The sequence below is a fragment of the Budorcas taxicolor genome, chromosome 16 (genome assembly GCF_023091745.1).
Source record: "Budorcas taxicolor isolate Tak-1 chromosome 16, Takin1.1, whole genome shotgun sequence".
Taxonomy (NCBI): Eukaryota; Metazoa; Chordata; class Mammalia; order Artiodactyla; family Bovidae; genus Budorcas; species Budorcas taxicolor.
The window spans coordinates 57,006,983-57,021,904 of NC_068925.1; the positions used below are offsets into that span (position 1 = coordinate 57,006,983).

The 14,922-nt window shown below is 38.9% G+C and overlaps 1 protein-coding gene across 1 annotated transcript in view; it reads left to right on the forward strand.

Moving 5' to 3' along the window:
* Window positions 1–14,922, forward strand: part of RABGAP1L (RAB GTPase activating protein 1 like) — a 718,011-nt gene that overhangs the window by 659,827 nt on the left and 43,262 nt on the right. The gene's annotated exons all lie outside the window — the stretch shown is intronic.

The window sequence follows — 14,922 nt, forward strand, 5'->3', positions numbered from 1 at the left end:
TGGTAGGGGATCAGTTCAGTTCAGTCGCTCAGTCATGTCCAACTCTTTGTGACCCCATGGACTGCAGCACACCAGGCTTCCCTGTCCATCACCAACTCCCAGAGCTTACTCAAACTCATGTCCATTGAGTCAGTGATGCCATCCAACCATCTCATCCTCTGTTGTCCCCTTCTCCTCCTGCCTTCAATCTTTCCCAGCATCAGGGTCTTTTCAAATGAGTGAGTTCTTCGCATCAGGTGGCCAAAGTATTGGAGTTTCAGCTTCAGCATCAGCATCAGTCCTTCAAATGAATATTCAGAACTGATTTCCTTTAGGGTTAACTGGTTATATCTCCTTACAGTCCCAGGGACTCTCAAGAGTCTTCTCCAGCACCACAGTTCAAAAGCATCAATTATTGCTCAGCTTTCTTTATAGTCTAACCCTCACATCCATTCATGACCACTGGAAAAACCATAGCTTTGACTAGACGGACCTTTGTTGGGAAAGTAATGTCTCTGCTTTTGAATATGCTGTCTAAGTTGGTCATAGCTTTTCTTCCAAGGAGCAAGCGTCTTTTGATTTCATGGCTGGAGTCCCCATCTGCAGTGATTTTGGAGCCAAGAAAAATAAAGTCTGTCACTATTTCCATTCTTTCCCCGTCTATTTGCCATGAAGTGATGGGACCAGACGCCATGATCTTAGTTTTCTGAATGTTGAGTTTTAGGCCAATTTTTTCACTCTCCTCTTTCACTTTCATCAAGAGGCTCTTTAGCTCTTCTTTGCTTTCTGCCATAAGAGTGGTGTCATCTGTGTATCTGAGGTTATTGATATTTCTCCCAGCAATCTTGATTCCAGCTTGTGCTTCATCCACCCTGGCATTGCACATGATGTACTCTGCATATAAGCTAAATAAGCAGGGTGACAATCTATAGCCTTGACATACTTCTGTCCAGATTTGGAACCAGTCTGTTGGTCCATGTCCCATTCTAACTGTTGCTTCTTAACCTGCAATCAGATTTCTCAGGAGGCAGGTATGGTGGTCTGGTATTCCCATTCCTTTAAGAATTTTCCCCAATTTGTTGTGATCCACACAGTCAAAGGCTTTGGCATAGTCAATAAAACAGAAGTAGATGTTTTTCTGGAACTCTCTTGCTTTTTCAATGATCCAGTGGATGTTGGCAATTTGATCTCCGGTTCCTCTGCCTTTTCTAAGTTTGGTAGGGGTACAGACTTGTAAACAAACAAATATAGCAATACTTTTCCATAGTTATCCTACTACTTTCCTCATTTTTCCACTGTGCCCCCTACCTTGTTAAGGAAGTTTGCTGCTCAGCGGGTTTTTAACAGTTGTGTTTGGTGAGCAAGAGCATAAATGGAAGTGTTTGAGGATGGAGTGCTGGAAAGAAATTGTCTGAGAACCCATTTTCCTCTTTTACTTACTGCTCTCTTCCTGTTCTCCACTGTCAGTATTGAAGAAAGATTCTGTTCTTCAGACTTGTTAAGAAAAATATGACTAAGCTTTTGTACTTTAGTCAGATTAGAAATTAGAAATGTAAATTCCTACTGATGATAAAGCAAAAATTCAATGAGCTTGATTTTGTCCTTGTTAAGTGATGATTTACTTGGTACTTGTTTTCTTCATTTTCCATGTTGAGAAGGAGATAAGAAAAAATGTGTCTCAAAGAACCATGATTCAGAATTTGAAATAGAGTGGAATCCATTTATAATGGTGTCATTTACAACATGTGCACTAGGAAATAGGACAAAGTTACTTTATAAATTTTTTTGTCTAACTTTTATTAAACACTTGCCCCATGGTATATCTAAATGTGGATGAAAATGGGCTATGTTACATTTGGGGCTTCCTACAGCTGTTAAATAAGGCTTCCCTGGTGGCTAAGACAGTAAAGAATCTGCCTGCAATGCAGGAGACCCAGGTTCAGTCCCTGAGTTGGAAAGATCCCCTGGAGAAGGGAATGGCAACCCATTCCAATATTCTTACCTGGAGAATTCCATGAACAGAGCAGCAGGTGAGCTACAGTCATTGGGGTCGCAAAGAGTCAGACACGACTGAGTGAGCACACACGCATAGGTATTAGATATCTCTATAACCTGAAACTATCACAAAATTGTTAATCAGTGTGGCTCAGGTGGTAAGGCGTCTGCCTGCAATGCGAAAGACCCAGGTTCAATCCCTGGGTCGGGAAGATCCCCTGGAGAAGGAAATAGCAATCCACTCCAGTACTCTTGCCTGGAAAACTCCATGGACTGAGGAGCGTGGTAGGCTACAGTCCATGGGGTTGCAAAGAATCAGACATGACTGAGCAGCTTCACTTCTTACTTCTTATAACCCAATACAAAATGTTTTTGTATTAAAAAAAGGTTTTTTTAATCTCTCATTGTAACTTTAAGTGATTAGAATATCAAGGATAGAATTAAGATTTCTAAACCAGTGTTTTAAATGGAAAGGACCTAAATCCAGACCAAATTTCATTGTGTCATTGCCATAATTATACACAAGAGCTTTAATAATGGATGCATTAAAATATCTTTTTATTATGGAAACTTTTTGTTGTTGTTCACAAGTTTTTTTTTGGAAGTATAGTTGATTTACAGTTTTAGTTTGAGGTGTACAGCATAGTGATTCAATATTTTCATAGATTATATGACATTAAAAGTTATTTCAAGATAATGGCTATAATTTCTTGTGCTGTACAATATATCCTTGTTAGTTACATATTTCATACATAGTAGTTTGTGTCTGTTAATCCCATACCCTTAATTGGTCCCTCTTTCTTCCCCTCTCCCCTCTGGTAAGCACAAGTTTATTTTTTATGCCTAAATCTGCTTGTTTTGCATATATATTAATTTGTATTATGGAAATTATTAAATACACACAAAACTGGAGAGAAGAGAACCATTAATACTCATGTATCATCACCCAGCTTTAATAACCATCAGTCTCCCACTTTTCTTTATTTCATTTCTCAACTTTTTTTTTGCTGGGGTATTAAAAATTTAAGATATATTATTTCATTCATCAGTATTTAAGTGTACATCTTAAAAGATAAGAGCTTTAAAATTGTAACCAAATATTGATAAGCATTCCTGCTAAATTTAATGATAATCTGATGATATATTTTTGAAGTTCAGGTGAATATGAAGCCACCAAAGTCCAAGTAAAGGAATTTATTGGTTTCAGTTTATCAAATGGGGAATAGTTTGTTCTTTTTTTAGACCCTCAATTTCAGTGAGGTCTTGTTGTTGTTCTGGTTTGGGTTTCACTGGAAACATTTTGAAAAATCATACCTTCATCGTCCCCTCACTTAAAGGAAAGAGATAAAATAAGCAATATGGATGCTCTTAATACCTAATTTTATTTATTTTCAGGGTACCTCACAGTATACATGTACCTCCTCCAGACCAGGCTCTGGGTAGTGGGAATGAATATGTGTGTCCAGTGAAACTCAGTGTTTTCTTATGTGATGAACATTTCCCACTTCTTTTTAAGAAGAAAGCTGATGGGATGTCTTTTGCATTATATTTAAAGAATAAAATTCAGAATCTCCAGTGCTAATGGTAAGATTGAGATTTTAATACTCTAGTTCTAAGCCTAGCTTCAAATGCTTTGAATAAGGGAAGTCATTTCTTATGGCTTCAAACAGTTAATGCTTTTTTCACTGATCCTCTTTCAGGGATTTTCTTTGTGAGGCTTTTGAAGCCTAATAGAAGCCAGTGCTTTGAGCCAAATCAAAGCTTGCTTCAGCCCTGGCAAGACATATTTTTTTTATTTTAAAGAGAGAGATTAGGGAAGACAGCTATTGTCACGTGTTTTACTCAGCTATGCTGAACCAGAATTAGTTATCTCAGCCAATTGGAGTGTTTAAGAGGGAAGAAGGAAGGCAGGGACTTTTCGTATCCATATAACATATATAGCTCTGCATTGCTCTTTGCCTCAGTATGCTAAAGATTCTGATTAATTGGCAAACTAGCCATCTCAAGTTGTAGAATAAATGGGTAGTAACTTTAGATGTCCATTTACTACGTGCGTAACAGTCCCCTGGCACTGTAAGAAGCCAAAAGATGACTCCTGTTTTATAACAGAAGGTTTTGATAATATTTAACATAAAAAACCCATGTTGATACATTGGTTCTGATCACTTCCTGGTTGAGCATACAACCAAATGGCAGAAATACCGTCTGAAAGGCTGCATGTATGGTCTCTTCTGTTGACACTGTCTGCCTCGCATTTTGTGTCCAGGTGTATGTAGGTTTTTGAGATTTGCCTACGTAGTGTTAAATTAAGACTTTAAGTTTCTTGCTGCTTTTAATAAAGCCACTTTCCTTGGACTTCCCTGGTGGCTCAGACGGTAATGAATCTGCCTGCAATGCTGGAGACCTGGGTTCAATCCCTGGGTTGGGAAGATCCCCTGAAGAAGGGAATGGCTACCCACTCCAGTATTCTGGCCTGAAGAATTCCATGGGCTGTATAGTCCATGGTGTCGCAAAGAGTTGGACACAACCAAGCCACTTTCACTTCTTCACTTCACTCCAGCTTTCCTTAGGACTGATTGTGTTCCTTTGGTATGTGGTTATTTGCCTGTCCAGTGCAGTTCTGAGGTATCCATGCTCAAATTCTATTATTCATTGTGCTCTGAATGATAGATGAGCAGGAAGACAGTAAACCAGACAGAACTGGTAAACTGTAAAGGACCCAGAGAAATCCTCTGGTACTTCTCCTTTCTCCAAGTAGGATTATATCAGAACAAGTCTGGAAAGTCCATCCTTTTCTTTAATATTTCAAATTATTCACTTAATTAAAGAAATTTTTTTAAAGATAAACTGTGAGCCAGGCACTGTGTTCAACTTCTGTCTTTAGACACCTTCAGTCAGCTGTTCGGTCTATCTTTGACATTTGTAACCTTGATATTTTTGAAGATTACAAGCTAAGTTATTCAGTAGAATGTCTCTCAATTCAAGTTTGTCTAATGGTCCTCAAGTAATGTCTGATGGTGCCTCATGATTAGATTTAGGGTACACATTTTGACCAGACTATCCTAGATATGATATTTTTTTTCCTTATTGTGTCCATTCTATCAGATGATGCATGATTTTTTAAAATAGGCATTTATTTTCAGTACATGGAATCATTCATTGCAGCACACAGGCTTCTCTGTAGTTGTGGCACAGAAGGCTCAGTAGTTGCAGCACATGGGCTTAGTTGCCCAGTGGTACGTGAGATGTTTTTCCCTGACCAGGGATCGAACCTGCATCCCCTGCATTGGAAGGCAGATTCTTAACCACTGGACCACCAAGGAAGTCCCTGGAGCATGATTTTGATTTGTCCAATTCCTGGTGATGCTCACTTTGCTCATTTGACTAATGGTGGTTCCTACCAGGTTCTCCATGTAAAGTTCTGTTCTCCTACAGAACAAATACGGATTTTGTGGAGAAGGCTTTAAAATGATATAAATATCCCTTTCCTAATCAAAATAATTTAAATAATTTAATTTAATTCACATCTATATGGACTTGTGATTTCCTGTTATTTTGTTCTGTAACTATTCATTTTAATGCTCAAATATCCCTTTGGGGACCATTAGGAGCTCCTCCAAAATGATGTCTGTGTCCTGTGACATGTTCCCATTTTTCTCTGAGCAAAACTTGGTTTTGGAACAGCAAGATATTCCAGGCTCTTTTTGTGCTTTCCTGGCCCTGACTTTGAAATCAGGTATTTAAGAAGCCCTCATTCCCTTTAATAGAGAGTGGTATTTAGAAACCAAATCTCTGCAGTAGAGGTACACCACCAGGGAGATGTCATTGCTTCTAGGCCCCCTGAGCAGATGGAGCTAGGGAATACACACTATACACATGGACACACGCACACACACACACGTGAAAACTCTGACTTTGCACCATTACCTCCACTTTGAAGCCAAACTACAGGGCTCATTCTAGTTCTTTTTTCATTAATATTTTTATGAAATGTTTTTATTGAAATACAGTTCATTTACAGTATGTTAATTTCTGCAGTACAGCAAAAGCGATTCAGTTACATATGTGTACACTCTGGTATGTTGTTTTCCATTATGGTTTATCTTAGTGTATTGAATATGATTCTGTGTGCTGTACAGTAGGACCTTGCTGTTGAGTCTCTATACAGAAGCTTACACCTGCTGGCTCCAGCCTCCCCCCCAGCCCTCACTCGGCCCTCTCCACTTGGGCCACCGCCAGTCTGTCCTCTATGTCTTGGGTGTCCATGTGTGTCATGGCTTAGGTTCATGTGTATCATGGTTTAGATTCCACTTACAAGCAGATGGTATTTCTCTTTCTGACTTCACTTAGTGGGATAATCTCTAGTTGAATCCATATTGCTGCAAATGACAGTATTTCATTCTCTTTATGGTTGAGTAATATTCCATTGTGTATATGTGCCAGATCTGCTTTGTCCGTTCATCTGTTGATGGACATTTAGGGTGTTGCCATGTCTTGGCTATTGTAAATAGAGCTGCTATGAAAATAGAGGTTCTTTCCGTTGTTATGACTACTTTGTTTGACATTGAGCAACCTGGATCCTTAACTTGTTCCTTCAATCCCTTTGTATGCACAAGGCTGTTATTTCTGCTGCTCCTGCTTCCCCCCATTGTGAGGCTGCCTTCTTCATTCTGCTGGAGCTTTACAATCCCCATGTCAGATTGTACCTCTCTTATAGATGTCTTTCACTTGGGTTACAGCACAGCCATGCTAGGCTGCCTCACTGTGTAAATGCCCTCCTCACCCTTCTTGGGCTCTGATGTCCCACACAAGGTCATCCCCTTGCATGGTTACCCTCCTCACCTCTTTTTTGGCCCAGTCTATCTGCAGAAGGCCATCCTGCACTCTGTTTTCATGGGTTGGCTACAAAAGGAGATTGGGTGGACTGATGAGTCCTCAAGGATATACCCTAATGAGCAGAGACTAGGGCAGAGGTTCTCCAAGTGTGTTCTCTAGACTAGGTCCATCAGCATCACCTGGCAACTTGTTAGGGATGCGCAGTTTCAGGGCTTACCTCCGACTTGATGAATCAGAGGCTCTGGGAATAGGTCCCTGAAGTGTGTGCTTTAACACACCCTCCAGGAGACTCTGAAGCACACTTGGGTTTGAGACCCACTGTCCTGGGGAAGACAGATTTTTCTACTCGGTATTCCAGTCTTCATTGAGGTTATCTCTTGAATAATGAAGATTCCTTGGTTGTCACGTGTGCCTGGGGACCATTTTGGGGGGTTTTTGGAGCCATCCGAACACTTCTGGTCTTGCATCAGGGTCAGACTGTAGTATCTATCCAGATCAACTCACAGTCTGGAAAATTATAAAATTGTAGAAGAATTAAACTTTTCTTTGTCTTCTTGGTTTAGAAACCTTTGCTGTTAAAGCCTAACAGAAACAGTTAAAGCAGGGATCAGCAATGGTAACAGTTACATCAAAGCAGTGGAATTGGTACAGTTTTTTTTTAATGTCACATATAAGAAAAGTGCAATTAATGAGCTGTTTCTCTCCTATACTAGCTATGTTTTCTATAGTCATCAAAAGTGTGCCATGCAAACCTTGTGCACTGTTACGGAAATTTAAACTGGCATACTCACTGTGAAAATCTCTCTTTTTTTTCTTGAGTGACCAAAAATGTTTATACTAGAAAACAGAGCGTGATTGATTCAGTGTTGTGACCTTCACCTCATGGGATTATCAGGGAATCTGTTCTTTGTTTAGATTCCTGGGCTAGATACTGTATCCTTTAGCTTTTCTGTCAGCAAAAAGGGATAATTATGACAAAGTACCTGAAGTAAACATTTTTTCGATTCATATTAAAAGTTCCCTTAAATTAAAACTTACTCCCTTCTTAAAAGGTGATTGATGTTTCTGATTTTTTAATTTTCTTTGTTCTCAAGGAAGGCCTTTACTACTGTTCTCAAAAAAATTTTTGTAAATATTTCTGGGTTCTCTGTTTTGTGTTCCTATGAGTAAGTTTTGAGAGTATCTAGGTGTAATACCTTTGACTTTTTCTGCACTAAAAACAATAGATACATAAATACATACCTACTTCTGCTTACAAAGTTTAAGAGATGAAGTAAATCACTTAATTTGAACTTTGGCTTAATTTTGGCTTGTCCTTACATATTTGCATTTATAAATAATCTCTTGAAAATGTATCACAAGAAATCATTAGCTTTAAAAAAGGAAATTTGAGAAACTTAATTTCTCATAAAGGCCAAAGGAATTATGGTTTTTAGCAAGAAAAGAGCCATTTGGATTAAGTTAAAGCATGCTTTAGCTTATCAAATTTAATAGTAAGTCCTATCTATGCTATGAACCTGTATCACCATATTCTTTACATAAGCATCAAAGTGCTTTATAAAACTATCTTAACTATTATGTTAGCCAGTAGAAATTTGCCCAGGAAAAAAGAAAGAAAAAGCATTTATGCAGAATTGGGAAGTACCAGGATTTATTAATAACTTTGGACCCATATTTATAGATTCACTTTGAGTCACTTTCATTTTGTCAACTACTGACCTGCATTTTATAGGGTATGTTATCTTTTACATTATAAATAACATTCACAAAGTCTCAGGACAACCCTCATGAATATCAAGATCTATAGTAATGAGGGCTGGGGAAAGAGAACTCCATGTATTTTTTTATAAGATTAATTTTAAAATAGTAATATCTCATTCAAAAATAGATACCTGGCAGTTAGAAACTCAATCTCATTCATAACTGTTAGTGTTACTAGCACCTGGAGCTAGATGATAAGAAGGTTCTCAATATGTACTTCTTGATGTAAACAAAATTAGACTACATGAATCAGCAGTGAAAACCGGTTGGTTATCTTAACTTGGAACTGAGCTATAGTTTATTCTCACATCCTGTTTTTGTAACTATCACCTTGAAGATTGTGGTAAGAATAAGAAGCACATGTAGGCCCCAAGGTCTGTTATAATATTCCAATCTACCTTGCTGGCTAATGCTCTTGACACTATTCTGTTAAATTATATTAGGCAATGTTCAGATTTTGTATTTGCCTGAGGCATGTGTGAGTAGAAGCCAAGTTATAGGGAACAATTGGGAACAACAACCTCTCTATAAAGAGTGAAAAAGTACCTCAGAGATAAAATTGAGTCACTGACATATAAAACAAAAATAAAATTGAGTCACTGACATATAAAACAAAAAGAATTCTTTTTTTTCCTTTGTCAGCCATCACATATATTTAAAAAGATTGTGTTCATTAATCTGAAATAATCTGAATTGAAGAAGCTATTTCCCCTTGAGCTAAAAGCTTGTAACACAGATTTTTATCTATAAGTCACTTTATATGTGTATGCTAAAGCCCTTGAAAGTAGAGAGGAATTGGGCAGTCTTTAGCAAGTTCTGGTTTGTCCTTTCCAATCACAGTAGCAAATATATATATATACACACACATACATACACACACACACGTATGTATATATAGGTATACCTCTCCATTTGAACTCCAACCAAAGAAACTTGAACACAGTACTGTTTGTTTATAGAATTCTTTACAAATGCCTAAGTCAGGATCTCTCACCAACATCATGGGACTCAGTGTTCCATCTCTAGGTGTAGCTGACAATCTTCACATAATTTTGTGTAATAAAATATAATTAATCATTTTTAAAAGCTAAATGAGATCCCTCCTCTCCTCCTTTTCTCTCTCCTCCCTGAGTTTAATTAGTTGTTCCACACTTTTCCACGTCCACCATTTGGAAGAAGTTTGTGACATCCCAGTGACTTGATGAACACACTCTTCATTTTTAAAATGATATATGATATTAGAATTATGAAAGACAGCAACAGACTAAGCCTCAAAACATCCCTTTGAGTGTTCTTCCTCATGCTAGTTATATAGTCAGTTTCCCCCTTGTAAATTATTATAGTGAGGAATTTATTAGGGAAAACATCATTTAAAAATTTTAACAGCTGCTATAAACTGTCATTTGCAGTGCTCAGCTGACATTCAAACAGCTGCAATCTGAGTGAGCTTTCACTTTCAGCTGCTGGAGGTCTTTCAGTTCCTGTTCCCATGGAAATGAGGAGGGCTGGATGGGTGGAAGGGAAGTGAGGGCTGATTTACACATTTCCCCATACATTCTTTTTCTTGCCTCCTCACAATTTCCATGGAAATGAGAGCCTAAGTGCCACTCCACCCCAAGCTTTGGAGAGCAATCATTCATGTGTAAACAACAGTGGACGGACCTTAAACAGGCATATACAAAACTAATCTTAACCTTTCTTCCACCTGTGCAGCCAAGCCTACTTGCAAACATATTCTTATTTGATCTATTTTCCTGTTTAAAATGATTTCTTTTAGTTAACTTTTAGAAAGTTAGTTTGATATTACCTTGTCTAAGACAAGTGAGAATTGTCTTAGACATACTCTTATTGACTGTCAGATATATATATATATATATATCTCCGTCCTGCCTGTATTAAGCATTAAGTATGCATGATGTTTTTACTAATGTCTTTCCCCCTCAAGATTACAGAAATGAATTTCAGTTTAGGAAACAGCATCTAATTGCATAGCATAAAAAGTTTCCTCAAATAGTCTCATTCTTATGCACTACTTTAGAAATTGCCCCACAGAGCAGAGCTAATTATTGGCTCTGTCAAACATATCAAGGAAAACTGCCATTTTTAATTGGTTATCACAGTCTTCTCATTTAGGTAACAGAAATATCCTATGTTAAGTGAATTTCTCTTTCTACTTATCAACTCTCTGTCATCATATCTCCTATAATACCCATACTCAAGGAAAATATATGGGCACAGTCTTTATCTCTTTTTTTATTCCAATATTTTGACTACTTAACACAGCCCCTGTGAACCCTGAGACATGAAGAATGTGCTTAACCGAACAAATCTGCGTTAAGCATCTACTAAGTATTCAGCTTTTTGTTTCAATTAAAGCAGGAGATACCAAGTTTAAATAAGGCAGTTGTCTGTTTGTTTTTGCCATAAGGCATCCTAATTGAATTAAGAAAATCCATGCCCAGGAAAAACTAATTGTAGCCATATGTGATTGTTAAATAAGTTGTATAGACTAGCTTGAAAGAAGCTTTAGGAGGGGAGGGTTCTCTTGGCCTGACCAAAATGAGCAAGGAAGACTTGCTTTAAAGGCCTCTCTATTATTGGTTTTAATGGTCCTTCCTTTGCATTTCTACTGTCTCCTTTTATTTTTTTTTTAATTTATTATTTTTTTATTTATTTATTTTATGGGTGCACCATGCAGCTTGTAGGATCTTAGCTCCCCAACCAGGGATCAAACCCAGGCCCTCTGCAGTGAAAGCGTGAAATCCTAACCATTGGACCACCAGGCAAATCCCGTACTGCTGCCTTTTCTCCTGAACTGTTTTCATAACTTTATAAATATTTTTTCAGTTGTCACCTTCCTCCTTTTCTGTATCTCCCTTTCTAGTTTAGCATAGACACCATTTCCAATGAACATTCTTACTAGCACAGTTATGATCTTTCTGTTGCCCTGTTTTAAAACTTCACTGACTTCTTATCATTTCTGGGACAGGAATTTTTTTTTTTTTAAGGTAGTTCTGATGTCAAATATTCTACCTTCTAAGTCCTATAAGCTACCAAAACAATTAAAAAATTTATTATTCTATGTTCTTTCGTATTCCAGATTGCTTCTCATATTCAGAATGGATACAAACATCTGCTAAGCCCACGTGCCCAGTATTTAGTTCAGAAAATATGGTCACACAACTAGCAACTACCAAAATAATTCATGCTTTCATCAATTTGGCAATGACCTAGATCTTCTAATGACCTGGCTCAGAGGTATTCTTTCCAGCCTGCTCTGCAGGTGCCATACACCAGGCTTCTAGGTCCTCACCCAGACAAACATAACTGCGTGGCACAGTTAGTAGGCCCATGTTTTTAGCTCCATGCCTTTTGCTTACAGCACTTTCTTTCTGCTTCCTTTATGGAATGAGGAGAGAAATAAGCCGTAATGAACTGTTTCCTCCTTAATCTTACCCCTCTCTATAGCTCTTACAGCCCTACCCTACTGTTAGACTGTGCAATTTAAATGAAGACACTGCAGCCTACACAGTGTGATATGTGTTTTAGTCTATACCTTGGACTTGATTAATATTTGAAGCACCCTGATATGGGAATGGTAGTTGGTTGGCATTAGAAAGACCCCAATCAGGAGATAACTACTATAAATTCAACTTACTTATATTTAAATCTACACTACAGGGTTTTCTCAGAGAAGGCAATGGCAACCCACTCCAGAACGCTTGCCTGGAAAATCCCGTGGACAGAGGAACCTGGTAGGCTGCAGTCCGTGGGGTCACAAAGAGTCAGACGCGACTGAGCGACTTCACTTTCACTTTTCACTTTCATGCATTGGAGAAGGAAATGGCAACCCACTCCAGTGTTCTTGCCTGGAGAATCCCAGGAATGGCGGAGCCAGGTGAGCTGCCGTCTATGGAGTCGCAGAGAGTCGGACACGACTGAAGCAACTTAGCAACAGCAGCAGCAGAGGGTTTTCTAATTAGCATGCTGCTGCTGCTGCTGCTGCTGCTGCTGCCGCCGCCACTGCTGCTAAGTCGCTTCAGTCAAGGATGTCAAATAATTTTTCATTGGATTGGCTAGAAATACTCTATGTAGGCCCCTCTGGCCTTGGATTGCATGTAAGATTATGGCACCTGCAGCCAAACATGCTGGGCTTGTTGACTACCACCTAACAGCTGATGCTTCCTGCTTGGTAGAAAGGTAGTAGGGAGAAAACTTACGGCCGTGATTATCTCCAGTCCTTGGAGGCTATTGATACCTACCAAAAAAGAAAGAAAAGAAAAATGCTGATGAAGATGAAAAGAAAAATCCTGACACTTACAGAAAAGAAAAGTGAAAGTGTTAGTCACTCAGTTGTGTCTTGCTTTTTGTGATGCCATGGACTATAGCCCACCAGGATCCTCTGTCCATGGAATTCTCCAGGCAAGAATACTAGAGTGGGTTGCCATTCCCTTCTCCAGAGGATCTTCCTGACCCAGGGATTAAACCCAGGTCTCCTGCCTTATAGGCAGATTCTTTACCATCTGAGCCACCAGGGGAGCTCAATGCTTTTCTAGGTGGTCAATAGCAAAACCTCCCCAAGGACAATGCCTGCTTACATACTAGCTCCATTTTAAAGTCTGTCCTAAATTTCCTTGTATATTTGTGAAAATATTTTCCTTTAAACTGTAACAGCGGGAGTCTCAAATTTCAATTATGGCATTAATCAAATTCTGTAGATTATTGTGTTTCTTTTTTTATTGTAAGTTTCTTGATGAAAGGATTATGTCATAGCTATCTTTGTATCCCATGTAGCATCTGGCATAGTGCCTTGTACACAGTAGATATTTCTTGAATGAATGAGCACATACATGCACTTCCCAATTCTATGAGGAACAGAACTAGCTTTGGGTCCTGGGGGCACTGAGAGCCAATGGGTGAGTGCGCAGAGTTCCACGAATTCAGATTTAGAGTCCTCAAGGAGTCAGTAGTAATTGTTCTTGTCTGTAACTGTATCAGCTCTGGTTGTCCCATCAGTACAAAGACACATTGGAACTGTCATCAGTAGCAGAGGAAGGTAGCATTGTCTGTATTATCTTCAGAAATTCACTCCTAAATGTATCTGTTTCTGTTTCTTTTTTAAAAATGTTATTTATTTCGTTTATTTGGCTGTGCTGGGTCTTAGTTGTGGCATATGCAATCTAGTTCCCTCACCAGGGATCGCACCAGGCACCTGAATTGGGAGTGCAGAGTCCTAGTCACTAAACCACCAGGGAAGTTCCCATCCTGTTTCTGATTCTGCCAACTCTGGCTCTAGAGGCTACAGTTGGAAAAATCTTTAGAAAAAATTTTTTTTCTTGTTTTTTATCTCTTAGCCAATTTGAGGCAGTGTATATAGCTAGTCAAGTACATAATAAGGTTACAGTGACAACAGAAGACCAGGGGAAAGAAAAAGGCGTAAGAATAACATATAAATATAAAGCAGCAAAATATAAAATGTTTGTAAAATGATAACATCATTCAAAGCCAGGACTTCAGATCCAGACTGCCCTGATTAGAATGAATAGCCACCTGGCTAGCTCTGTGACCTCTGGCAAGTTATTTAACCTTCCTGACTCTCTGTTTCCTCCTCTGTAAAGTAAGGGAAATTAATAACACCTACCTCACAGATGTGAGGTGAAAATAAATTAATACATGTAGAGTGCCTGGCATATAAGGAAGTGATACAGCCCAATCTTTGCTCTAAAGGCAGAAGAATGCTAATTTCAGTCCATTTGAAGTCCTTCTGTGTTTACACATTGTGTGTCAAATGAATGATCTTCATTCCTTGAGTCTCACAAATTGGTGCTTATAGTCTCTTGTGGAACTTACCACATTCTACCCTAAATTATGCAATTACTTGTAAGCTGCTTAGAAGCAAAGACTGTCTTCTTTGTCTTCCTCTTAGCACCCAGAAGAGTGCTTACATAATAGTCTGACTTACACAACGGCTCTTCAGTAACTCTTTGTGGAGCTGTGCAGGAAACAACAGTAGGTCAGTCCTTGGAGGCCCTGTACCTTGGGCTGGTGCCCGTGGACCTCTCACACCTCTTCAGCCTCAGCTAGCCATTTCTCTCCTCAACTGTGCTCCAGCGGACCTTCAGTCCCTCTAGCTGGCTTCATGGGCATGTGCCCTGCACGACTGCGTTTGGTTTAATGCTCTCCTCTCACCTTGAAATTCTCACTTTTTGAACATGTGGCCTTGATTTTTATTTTGTATTGGTCCTGGCAGATTATGTAGCTGAGCATGCTCTTTGCCATCCTGTGCCCATCATTCCCTCTGGTGGGAGCACTCTCCCTCCCTACTCTTCACTGGCTGACTTAACTTTTGTT